A 13342-nucleotide genomic window follows, 5' to 3' on the forward strand; every position below is an offset into this window, starting at 1 on the left:
GGAATGAGCACAAACAACATCCGGTTAGGAATTTCAAATTAAGATCCTCCTCTGCGCTGTAACATTTTGTGAGTCGGGTTCTCAGCTCGGGGGTCAGGATCCATCTATAGGGGAAGATATTTTTTATGGGACAGGGGTAAAAAGAAAGAAAAACACAATTAAGTTATTGCTCTATAAGCTACATTTTTATGTTTTTTCGCCACTTCTTCTATGAAATATGTAATACCCTTTAGTGAAAAAGCAAAAGTCTTATACATTATGAGAAAATAGAGAAAGTATGTAATAGCCTTTAGGTCACTTTTGATAATTACATAACATTACGCAACTTGACAGTAGAAAATCATACTTTGGGTAAATTGTTCACTGCGCTGGAACTTGCATTGTCAGGCGTCAACTAATAGGTTAAGAAGTAGCATACCACGAACCAAATTGGAAATAAAGAATAAAACCTAATTTCATAGGTGTCTTAAATGGAAAAACAGCACATGTATTATATTGCCAAATATGAACAGTGTGTGGTTTTATTTTTTTTTTAATCTTAGCTTCCGGTATTACTTTGGCCGACACTCACTGGTTTGACACAGCATCAGACCCCAGGATAAATAACCCATTACACGGGTCTTTAAATCAGTCTGAGATCATTAAACCATAAACGCTGCTCTGATAAAGAGGCCTAGTAGAGATAATTGATTATTGATCAAACACAAGTAAAACTGCTGAGAAACACTGGTGATGGAGCACCACTGGCAGCCTCTTTGATCAACAGGTGTGAAGCCATAAAAGGTCAAAGATCAAAGGATGAGAATTAATATCAGATTATACCGGATTAATTGTTTTTTTAAATGTCATTGTTAAAGTTACATTACGCCCAATGCTGCTATTACCCATTTTATTCTCTGCTTTGCAAGGCGACTGCAAGTGAAACTGATAAATCATGGTTTTCTGACCACCTGTCCACCCCACACAGCCAATTACAGAGCTGTCTTACTATTGATCTCTTGCTGTGACAGACTGCGTGGAGGTGGTCATTTGATTAGCAGGCAGGCAGAAACCACAGTCCAACAGCCAAACCAGTGTGGACTGATTTAAAAAACAAGAGCAGATCTCTCACAGGCTTTGTTTATTGTTCATACAGACAACCATTTGTTCAAAAATCATCTCGAATGCATTCAGTTGACTTTTAGTCAGCTGCCAGTTGAATAACTGTCAGGCTGCATTTGAAAAGTCAGCTTTGCAATCTGCATCTTGCAGCTGAAAAGAGTTATTTTAATGCTTTTTAAAGCTAGTTTAGTGCTGGGGTTTTCAAGTTTGATGATTGGGCTACAGAGCAGAGCATACCCAACAAACGTTCTTTTTAAATTCATGAATCTATATTAGTATGCTTTTATAAAATTCTGCTGTTAGGAAAGTCTAGTGTGAGGAAATATTTCAGGATGGCAACATACAGCTTGTCTCTGTCTCAGACCAATTTAAATATCTTTTAGCGTTCTTGTCCCTTTGGTTGGTCAAATTTTGAGATGACATGATGTTTGGCTAATGTCACGTATCTGTCTACAGCTGCAGCAGCAGTATCTGGGTCAATCAAATACAACATTTGGCTTGTTTTCTCCACAGAGTTATAAAGTCTCTGCATTATGAGGAATAATTAAACATTTAAATTGGCCTTCAAACTTTTACTGCTGGCTCAGAGGAGACCTGCTGGGGCATAAAGTTTGGAGGCACATCCTGGTAGCCACAACAGGGTTGGCACTGAGCATAATTACAGCGAGGTAATGAGGATTTAACAAATGGAGAATGCAGACGTTTGCTGTTTGTAGGTCAGCCTGCAGACACATCCTGTTTACAGCTCCTGCGGGATGCCTGCAAGGCAAATTAAACCCATTCCCTCTTTACTCATCATCCACTGGGGTGTGCTTTGTGCTCGTCTGCAAAGAAAGACGGGCGTCTTTTCCACTGAAGCAGCATCACACAATAAAACTGCACACAAGCAGAACGACCTGCAAACGACATCAGATGTTACTTTCAAGGTTTTGGGTTTCAGAGTAGGGGTGTCTGGCACAACTTCACCGACTTCCAGCAGCACCGATGACCCTGAGGTGGCCTTCATCAGGGTCATCAGACAACACATTCATGTCTGTTGTGTTGTGTGTAGGTGCTGATCTCACAATAAAGTTGTCCTTTATACCGCCTCCTCCTCCTATTGACCTCCTCAGGGTTCTGGGTTCCTTCAGTGCACATGAAAGTTTAACCTCAAAGCTTTTAGTGGAATTTCTTCGAACAAGACAAACATAAAGAGAAACACACACTCTTTATCTCTCACTCACGGTATCACTCACTCTCTCTCTCTAAGTGTTTGAAGCTGGAATGTGTAAACTAGATAAGTAGAGAATTACACCACGTCTCTGAGAGATGTGGTTATATCACACAGCAGAACAGACGCGTACTAGCTCACACACATGTTTGTTTCACTATCCCTGTGGGGGACAGTCATTGACATAATGCTTTCCCTAGCCCCTTACACTAACCTAAACCATCACAACTAAATGCCTAACCTTAACCCTTATCCTAACCCTAAACATAACCTAATTGTAACCTGAACCCTAAAACCAAGTCTTAACCCTCAAAAAGCAGTCTCTACCTGTGGGGACTTCAATTTTTGTCCCCACAATGACACGAGTCCCCATGGGTTAGTCTGCATTCAGGTTAAAGTCCCCACCGGGATATAGGAACATGAAACACACAATCCACACAGATATGACATCACCTAAGTAAATCAAGATGTAATCAGTACAGTATGGGGTGGGTCCACATGAGGATCCATGAGACCGTCATGATCTCTAACACACACACACACACACACACACACACACACACACACACACACACACACACACTCCACCAGGCCTCATGGCGAGGCTCCAGCCCCCCAGGTCTAGCCCCATGCTAAGACCACCAGAGAGTTTGGTGTTTCTCCAGCTCTGAGAGACAAAGTGTGGGGTGGAGGTTTGTGTGTATCCTCTGACAGAGTTGAACCCCAAGCAAGGATTGAGGACCAACGTGAGATCTGTCAAAGTTACTGAAAGGTTGTGTAAGAACAAACAGGAGAGGAAAATGAATAAGTAGTAAATACAAACACATAAAGTGGCTGACAGTATTTTCTTTTCGTTCTTTAATTCAGATCGCTGAGAGAGGGGGAAAGCTCTTTGTAACATGGCACCATGTTGGTCCTGTAAACTGAGCCTGCCAGACGGGACTACAGCCAGAGCCAATCTGTCCTCTCTCATTGTAAGTTATTATGCAACAGGCTCACTCAGCCAGGTGGAATTAATGCAGTCTCATAGATTTCACAATAAAAGAGTCAAGATTAAGTAAAAGCTCCACTGTTGAATCACTTCCAGTCTCCTTCCCAGAAAGTTTACTTACCTGCTGCTTAAAACTTATATATAAACTTAATTAACCCCTTAATTTTACCCTTACGTAGCGTTGGTTAGAATGTACGTGTTTCTCACTGTATGACCATTTTTCACAGTATATGACAATATCACAGGTGTAAATATTCCTTATCTGCTTCTCCCAACACTTCACTGAAGCTGTACAATAATTTAATTTGACAATAATTTAATGTCATGTTTTATGGTGGCATTGTTACATTTGTGACGTTCCAGATGTTTTGTTTTTCCCGTAGTTCAGGATTACATTTAGCGTTTAAACCTTTGGATCTTGACTACAAAATAAAGACAATGTTACTCCAGACAAAACATGGCTGCAATGATGGACCCAAAGACGGGTCCAGCAGGACTGAAACGTTTTAAGATTTTCAGCAGCTCTCAAGAATACTAATATTTTGTATATTGGGGTGCAACATGAGAATTTATAGTACAATTGAAAGAATGATGATAACATCCGAAGCTCTTTGCTCTGTTGAATGATTGTCCACCCCCTTGTTTGTTAGAACTCATTTTTGGGAACATTTTCTGTTGTCTTATTATCCCTTGTGTCATTATGTCTTCCTTTATCTGGATTAGTGTCCTAAAGTACTTCAGGATAAACCCTAAAATGATTGTCCAGTTAAAATTGCTGTGGCCTCGATAGTCCTGACCCACATAGACCTAACATCCTGCCCACAGTGGTTCTTGGTGAGCGTGAGGTTGTATTTCCATTTCTGAGCAGTGAAAGTCCTCATAGCCAGGAATTTTGGGAATCTGTGAGTAAATGAGCCTTCATGTGTTTCCATTTAGTTTGCTGTGATTGAACTGCAGAGCCTCGGCGGTGATGAAGAGAGAAGAGAAAGAGAAAGAGGAAAAGAAAATGCAGAAAACAAGAAAAGTCAAGAAAAGGAGAAGAGAAAAAAAAGTTTAAACAAGCCCTTTGCTCGTGTTTAAAGCTTGTATTTGGGCACAGAGATACACAAACAACAACAACCAGAGAGAAAAAAGTGAACAAAGAGAAAAGAGGCTTTTGAGATGACCTCTAAGAGGAAGTAAAGCGGTTTCCAGCTGTTTTCCTGCATCAGAATAACTGTAACTTGACTCATTCAGCAACATGGAACCACCCTTCTGTTGACATTTGACCTACAGTAATCCCTCTTTCCAAGAGCTGAATTAAAATTGAACTTCTTTATGAGATATGAGTGACGAGCTCCATTTCAAAGTGATATATTTGAAAAAAAGACAAAGAACAGAATTAAATGTAAAGGATCGTAAGGCTGACTTAGAGCACTCGATAATGTGTGTTGGAAGAATGTTTAAACCGGCTATAATCAATATTATTATTATTATTATTATTATTATTATATTATGATGGATCACATGGCTACTTGTATGTGAAAGGGATCGCTCGTTTTGATGAACCCACAGAGAATTGTCACCCAAATCTGCAGCTCCCCTCAGCTGTTTGGAGCTTTATAGTGAGTTTCAGCTCATTTTGGGTTTTAGGCCCACAACTTTACTGTTTTGGTTCACTCCCACAGCTCACATAGCATCGTTTTACACGTTGTTCACTACCTGCCCAGCAGCAGACAGCAGACAGACACAGTTAGTGACTAGCTGGTGAACGTAGTGGAGCATTTAGCAGCTAAAGAGCCAGATATTTAATTGGCGGAGATCAAAACAGAGCTAAAAGGAGAGCGAGTATTGTTACTGCACAAGTAATTTCATCACCCCCAAAATAGTTTCCATTTGTGCCATTTGACATCAACAAAACAATACTTTTTTTCTTTTTTTACTATCCTATGGTGACATATTTAAAATGAGCCAACCATCTCAGCTTTCACAGCTTTCAGTTTTGACCCACGAGGGAAAGTTAAAGTGGCTTACATGCTACTGGGCCTGTAAATGCAGAGTAGCTCTTAGTTTTTCCAGCAGTGTTTTCCAGAGAGTGAGCGGGTAGTTAGAAAGCAAAACAATGAATGATGTAAGAGGACCGAGGGCAAAATAACACAGGACACCATAAATGTGTCATTCCAGCCTTAAAATATTCACAGAGAAACACATTCACACAAATACACAAACACACAGTATCACTTCCCCGGCTGCAGAGTGCTAAATGCTACCACAGAGCAAGAACACAATTAATGCATGTACACAAAGGTTTAGGCATTCACCTTCTCCACCTCTCTCTCTCTCTCTCACACACACTAAGGGAAGCACAATATCAACATGTTATCCCATTCCCTCTCCCTCCCTCCTCGTCCTCCCCATCCAGGGCTGATCCTCCCGCCTCTCTGGCCTCCTTCCGTTCCCACAACCCTCCCCTCCGCTCCTCTGCTATGGTCTCCCTTCGTTTCTCTCTCTCTCTCTCTCTCTCTCTCCCCTCTCTCCTTCCCCTCCTCCTCTCTGTCAAGGCTCAGGGGTTGTGCGGAGGGTCAGAGCCCCTGCCCGCCTGGAACAAACACACCGAAATAGACAAAGGCAGAGAAAGAGAGGAAGGGACGCGGCCGGATGGTCACCTCTTTACTTATCGCTGAGCCTGAATCAAGCAGAGACACACTGTGTTAATGTGTGTCCAAATTTCTAAAAATCTTTCAAGTAGATTAGATTTTTGGAAAGTGAGTCCTCACTTCTTCACTGTTTGAGGGTCAAAGGAATAGTTTGATATTTTGGGAAATACACTTATTCACTCTCCTGCAGAGTTACATGAGAAAATTGATGCCACTTTCATGACTGTACGGTAAATATGAAGCTACCGCCAGCAGTCGGCTAACTTAGCTTAGCATATGTACTGGAAACATGGGGAAACAGCTAGACTGGCTCTGTCCAAAAGCAACAAAATACACCTACCAGCACCTTTAAAGTTCATTAATTAACATGTCACATCTTGTGTGTTTAAAAAAAAAGTTAAAAAATTACAAAATGCCATTTAACAGGGGGTTTACAGCCAGCGGAGACTCCAGGAAGTTACTGGTCCCAACCAAGAAATAGTCCGGCACGTAACCCCACGTAAAATGGCGAATTGTTGTTTTTACACTTCATTTTTTTGTACAAATTAAACAAACAAGATACGTGTTAATTAGTGAGCTTTAGAGGTGCTGGTAGGTGGATTTTGTTACCTTTGGACAGAGCCAGTCTAGCTGTTTCCCCATGTTTCCAGTACATATGCTAAGCTAAGTTAGCCGACTGCTGGCGATAGCTTCATATTTACCGTACAAGCATGAGAGTGGCATCAGTCTTGTCATCTAACTCTTAGCAAGAAAGCGAATAAGTGTATTTCCCAAAATGTCGAACTTTTTCTTTAAGACTTGGTTCAAGGGTTAAGGTCAATTCATTTCATGTTAATGTTAGGGGAAGGGGCTATATGGAGTGTAGTACAGTTTACAGTACAAACATATGTGTTTATATGTGTGTGATTGACAGACAGAAAAGACCTGGGAACCTTAAAGGCTAAACTGCAAGACAAACAAACATCCAACTCATGCCCCGTTGATACTGGAAAGTTTCCAATAGGGCTAAGGTGTATTTGTGTGTGTGTGAGAGAAAGAGAGAGTTTGTGTTTGTGTGTGCAAAAGCAACAAGTCTTTAAGCAACAGTGAGAAACTTAGCAGATGGAAGACTTAAAACTCTCAACAATGTTTATCTCGGTAAAACTTCAGGAATGAGCAGTGGGTGGTGTTTATGTGTGTGTACTAAAGAGTGTGTGTGTGTATGACATTGAGAATAAGAAGTGTGTATCTCCATTCTTAAACAACACCCAAGAGAGGTGAGTCCAAAATCCAGTGCCAATGTTCACTTCAGTGCTGAAGAAAGTGTATTTGTGTTTGTGTTTGGGACTTTGCCAGCAATGGCCAGTTTTTTTATTTGTCCTGTGGTTTGGTTCAGTCCGCTCCACAACAGGAAGTTAAGATGTTGATGTTGGAGTCTCTGGGAAAAGAGGATGACGAGGCCTGACGGACCAACACCAGCGCAAGTTGTATCGACGTCATTTGAAATTGTTCCCCTGAGTTTAATAAAACGGAGTGCTCCAGTGGGTGAACTGAATCTCAGTTTGAGATGGGTAAGATGAAAGTGCTCGAGTTCAGAAATAGTTCTTCTTAGAAAAATGAGACGGTTCACATTTCTTGTTATGCCACTCTCATCTGAGTTTACAAAGAATTTCCCCACTAGGTTTGTTTTTCTGTGTCTTCCAGAAATGTTAGTTGATATTATTATCAATGACCAGATTGAATAAATCTTGGCAGGCCATTTTCCATTGGTATGGTGTGGGATGGATTAGCCGTGCCAGGCCACTCTGTGCTCAGGGGGGTAATGCAATGTTCATGTCATGCAGTACAGACCAGAATAACACGCAGTCAAGTGGAAAGTCACTGCAAAGTAACTGCCATCAGTGGCAGTTACATGAAGTTTATTATTAACACTAAAATAATTTAATCAGCTAATAAACAAGACTTAGAGTCTGCAGCCATGCTAGCAGCTCTGTGAGGGTGTAGACATATCTAATGTTAGCATTTAGCTCAAAGCCAATTGCAGCAACCAATCGAGTCTACATATGTTGAGCTATTTCACTCAATGACCTGCTGGTGAAGCTACAGGAAGAGTCTGGGATCACCAAAGTTATTAAGATTCGTCCTCTGGGCATCATGGACACTTGTAACAAACTTGATGACAATCCATAGTTGTTGAGAGAGGAAAAGTCAGGGAATCACCAAAAAACTGTACTCTTTAGCCTCATTTCCACTGTATGGTCCGGCTCAGCTCGATAAACTTTTGGTACCAGGTACTTTTCTCTATTTCGTTTTCCACTGAAGATAGTACCCCCTCAATGTAAGTGGGTTTTCTTAGCTGATCGTCATAGCGATGCCGTGCCGTGACATCATATTCAACGCAACACAAACACAGGAACGATGGAGGATATTGAAAGGATGGTGTTCTTGATTCTCCGTATGTGGCCGTTTGTCACAGCAAGGACACAAACTTTGGCTGCCATTTTTTAAAATCTGGGTCGAGTGAATAAAAAAATCGTGGTCGCTATTGACGGTGGGTTTGTGCAGGATGTCCTGTGCCGTGATGATTAAGGGAGAATCATTTTTAAATATTATAGGCATAGTATATGGCTAACCAGTGTCTCTGACAAACATCTTCACAGTTTTTATAGATTTGGGTTTAAATTTGGGGAATCAAATTAATTCATAGCATTCGGAATTAAAAATCCTTGTTTGTATTCTTGCCTTATTCTTACGTACTTACTTATCCCTCCCCTCATTCTCAAGACATTAGAGTTGACATTAGAGCATGCTCTGTTGAATGCTGCTGCGTAAATAAACATTAACAAAACAGCATGAACACCAGCGCCTAATTAAACCTCTCAAATTACACTCACCAGATGTTTAATAAACTGACTTCATGTAACCGAAGAACAACATCAGAATAAAAACAAGTTATGCAAGACTCATTATTATTGACCCATCAAAACCAAATGGTGCAACAGCAGCAGCAGAAACAGAGAAAGAATGTTTGCATAGTTTCTGAAAATATACTGCAAGATTTTAGTAGGGTTCACCGGTTCAGAGTGCCGAAAAACACTCAATACTTGAATGATGACATTAACTTTCAAAAAGTAACAGGAACGTGGTTTTTCAACAGACAAACATACAGACAGGCTGTCTGGGGCCTGACTGAGAATATAATGTTCCTTTTGCCTTTGACAGGAAAACACAGCATTGTTGTTTGTTAGCGAAGTGATCCATAAAGCAGGAAAAATGGGCTTGTCCCACTCTGACCAATATGGAGCATGAAGAGGAAAACAGGAGATATGGAAAGAATTTGTTTTGATGAGAGTGAGGACAGTTACAATCAAGCTACGAGTGGAACACATGGACCTGAACTACAGTAACCTCAGCACAAACAGAAAGAAAGGAAAGGAGGGAAAAGGAAAAGGACAGGGAAGGAAAGTAAATTTAAAGAAAGGAAAGGAGGAGTCTTCCCAGGATGAGAGCAGTGATGGCTGGAATTATTTCAACAGGGACAGGAAGCAGGGTGTCGGCTTGAAGTGTGTGTGTGTGTGTGTGTGTGTGCCATGGCTGCATGGGAACTGCAGACTTGACGATCCCAGACTCTTAGCATGACATAGTGTAGGGATAAACACTGTTATCCCTCCACACATCGGACACGCACACAAACACACACACACTTACACAGAGGAACATAACTGACCACATGTGCTTCGGCATTCCCGAGCACTTGTCTGTCAGTTCTCTGTGAGGCCATGTCCACACTGATCCAGTTAACGGGGTTCTGTCCACACTTGAGGTTTTTTTTTTCAGATATTGTTTCCTAAATCCAGGTGCCCACCGGATGTTGATTTGTCAGAGGACATCTCATATTACCCAATTCTAATGTCCAACTTGAAGCTTTCGCCCACAAGACTGCAGACAAAAATATCAAGCACATGTATAATGATCAGGATGTCCCAAACAAGGTCTGACAGTGATGAGGCTCCATAATGACCTTGCAGATTCTAAAAACCCATCTGGAACAGACATCTCGGCCGTCCTATTATCTAATAATAATAATAATAATGATAAAATAAAACTTTATTTATAGAGCACTTATCAAAACAAAGTACAAAGTGCTTCACAACAAGAGAAATAAAATACCACAGTGAATGATTAAATATAAAAGAAATAAAATACATAAAAGCAACAAAATAAACAGACAACTCAGGTAAGATCAGGATCTGCTTTCCGATAAAAATGCGTTTTGAGAAGAGACTAAAAGAAGACACTGACTCAGACAAAAAAGACATGTAAAAAGAGTTTCCCTTCGGGGATCAACAAAGTATTTCTGATTCTGATTCTGATTCAACTTATTTCTTCGGCCAAGTTGTTCCAGAGCCTCGGGGCCCTGATGGCAAAAGCTCTGTCCCCCTTAGTTTTCATCCTGGACTCAGGAAGAGACAGGAGACCCCTGCCCGAAGATCTCAAACTACGTGAAGGTTCATAAGGGATTAAAAGGTCTAAAATATAGTCTGGAGCCATGAAGAGCCTTAAAAGTAATCAACAAGATCTTAAAATCAATCCTAAAACCAACAGGGAGCCAATGTAAAGAGGCTAAAACAGGTGTGATGTGATCGAACCTCTTGGTCGTGGTTAAAAGCCTAGCAGCTGAGTTCTGTACAGTCTGCAGTCGTGTCAAAGTTTTTTGATTAAGACAAGTGAACAGGCTGTTACAATAATCAAGGTGTGAGCAGATAAAAGCATGGCAACGTCAGCGATCGGAGGTGAGCACTGACTTTAAATCGTACTTCACACTGATAAAACATACAGGAAACCAATTCACAGGGCCTCTGCACTGCATTTTTTTTTTATTACCAGAGAAGTACTCTATGACACAGCATTAGATTAAACAGATGGTTCCTCCATTTTGGACTTCACAGCGTGTCCATGCTCTCAAAAGTTAACAGACAGTCTGCAGTGGCACGCATTTGCATGTTGACCAAAGCTGAACGTTTATTTTTGTGTGAAATTACACAGAAATGTTGGTTTGATTGGAAAAGACTGATCTGAGATGTATATTTACTGTAAATGAGATGAGGACTAGCTCACACACACAAACACCCACACAAGCAGTCATATATGCAGACACAAATACTGAATTGTGTGAGGGTTCAGCACAGTAGCACAGACTTATAGGAATACACTCATGCACGCACACACACAGGCACCACAAGCATGTGGCTACCACAAAGGCCCCTGTCACATCTAGGGAAGATACATACCAACACAGTGATGTCAGTTTGTTCATCTCAACCTCAGACTGCTGATCTATTCATCAGAAACTGTACAGCTGAAGGTCGTAGTCGAGTCTTTTTTCTCTCGTGGTCGGTAAACTCAGATTTCTGTGTCTCAAACTGCAAAAGTCATTTGACATGGGCGATTCTGTTTTGTATTGTATAAGAAGGCAGGATTTGTGACTGAGATGATGTAGATTTTCACTCTTTGGACAAACTGTTTTCTGGTGATCGGATATGGCCACGGGTGGAAAATCTTCTCAGCACACAGAAAATGACTTAGCAAAACTGAGGGATATTTAAAACTTTAACTGAAACAGCAGCAAACCAGCATACTCATCAAAAACGACAAATCCTGCTGTATCTATTTCACCAACTCCAACAACTAGCCACTAGCCAAAAGAAACATACCTGAGGAGTTTGCAGGAACCATGTCAACAAGATCTCAAGAGGTTAATGAAGTTCTTCATACTTTCAAATATGGAAATTGTATCATTTGATCAGTAACCCAAACAGTGGAGTTGCAAAATATAAGAAGCCATTGTACTGTTATGTGATTGACAACTTGATATTAACTGAATTGTCCTGATGCCGTAAACCCCACCCACTTGGTGATCTATGGTGAGCAAATGCAACTCTAAGAATCGTTTGCATTGCATGTTTCACTCAAGGTGAACATTTGTCAATATTTTCAAGGTCGGAATGAAAAATCTTATCTTTCCCTGAAGACAACAGCTAAGTTACAGCTGACCCTGAGGTGTTTTTGCAGACAGACTCTTCTGAGGTCATAATTTTACTATCACATGGACACTTAACAATTATTTCAGACAAAAGGATAGAAAAACAAGCTGATGTTTGCAAGGCAGTAAGTCCAATAAGATTAGCGTATGTAACAGCAGAAAGCACAAACTGAAAATAGCACAATGTTACACTTGGTTGGAAATTAGTTTGCTGTATTGCACCAGGGACGTTTGCTGAAGCATCTTGCCAATTTTTGTCCACTGAAGACTGCAGGTGCATTCACAGCATCCTGGCTCACCTTCAGGTTTTCTGACTGCCCGGTTACCAGTCACATCTCAGTCCACAAACAGCCTCGGCAACCATTTATTTTTTATTAACTGAACTGGCTCACAGGTGATTGAATTTGGTCCCCTAGAGGAGTGATTCTCATCTTTAGCTAAATAAAGGTTGGTTCAGCTTCTAGAAGTAGAGGAATATGTCACTTTCTCAGTCCATGTTTTTGATTGCATTAATTTGAGGTTGATTGAAATATATAACTGAAAAATGTGGGTTATAGATGGAAATGTTTTGTGTATTTCTTAGTTGAGCATAATCCAAAATATGGACCAGTTCTACTCAAACAAATCTTGATTGTCAAAAGACCCGTTAATTCATTTGGAAATGTTATCTCGTTCCAATTTTGTGTCTTTTTTGGTAGTGACGATTTTCTTCATATATATTATAGCTGGTGCCTTTAACTCCTACAACTATTATATAGCTCTTAATATAACTTGTTTCTGTCAGCTCAAACCACAAAATCATATCCTGTGCGATAAAACTTTAACCGATGTTCACATGGCGTGTGAGCATTATTTGAGTAAAATTAACACATTATAAACAAAATTAGTTTTATGATTCTTACCACCTGACAGCAATGAATCCGGTTCCTTCAAACAATTATATTCTAACTTTGAGTCTGTCAGATTGACAGGTTCATTATAAAGTTCTCATTTGTCCAGTTTTAATTTCAAACTACAGATAAAAGCTTTAATGTAATGTCATTTAAAATTCCAGTCAGGTTAGCTGACACATCACAACAGCTGACATTTGAGGTCATGCCCAGCACGTCCAACTGATATAACACATATCAAGTCATAACACAGTGGTGGTGGCGTATCTTCTGGGATGTCAGCTCCAGCACACACAGTTCCTACTAGTCTGGTCAACAGGATGATAAAACGGCTTAAATATTGTGTAGATATTGTACAGCATAAAAGCAACGTCAAATGTATTTTAACCAGCCTGTGAGGTGGATGGTGCAGTTTCACAGGATTTGTAAAGTCAGTCTGGCAGTTATGTTCAAGTGAATTCACAGCTTTTCAGCTCAACTGTCCCCCAACAT

General features: G+C 40.5%; 1 long non-coding RNA gene across 1 annotated transcript; it reads left to right on the forward strand.

Annotated features, from left to right (window-relative positions):
- The first annotated feature begins 2987 nt into the window (after nucleotides 1–2987).
- LOC122879122 lies at nucleotides 2988–4502 on the forward strand. Its single transcript, XR_006378638.1, has 3 exons — nucleotides 2988–3083; nucleotides 3179–3285; nucleotides 4239–4502. It is a non-coding gene; the product is annotated as an uncharacterized LOC122879122 (long non-coding RNA).
- Nucleotides 4503–13342: the final 8840 nt, after the last annotated feature.

Source organism: Siniperca chuatsi, linkage group LG7 (genome assembly GCF_020085105.1).
Source record: "Siniperca chuatsi isolate FFG_IHB_CAS linkage group LG7, ASM2008510v1, whole genome shotgun sequence".
NCBI classification, from domain to species: Eukaryota; Metazoa; Chordata; class Actinopteri; order Centrarchiformes; family Sinipercidae; genus Siniperca; species Siniperca chuatsi.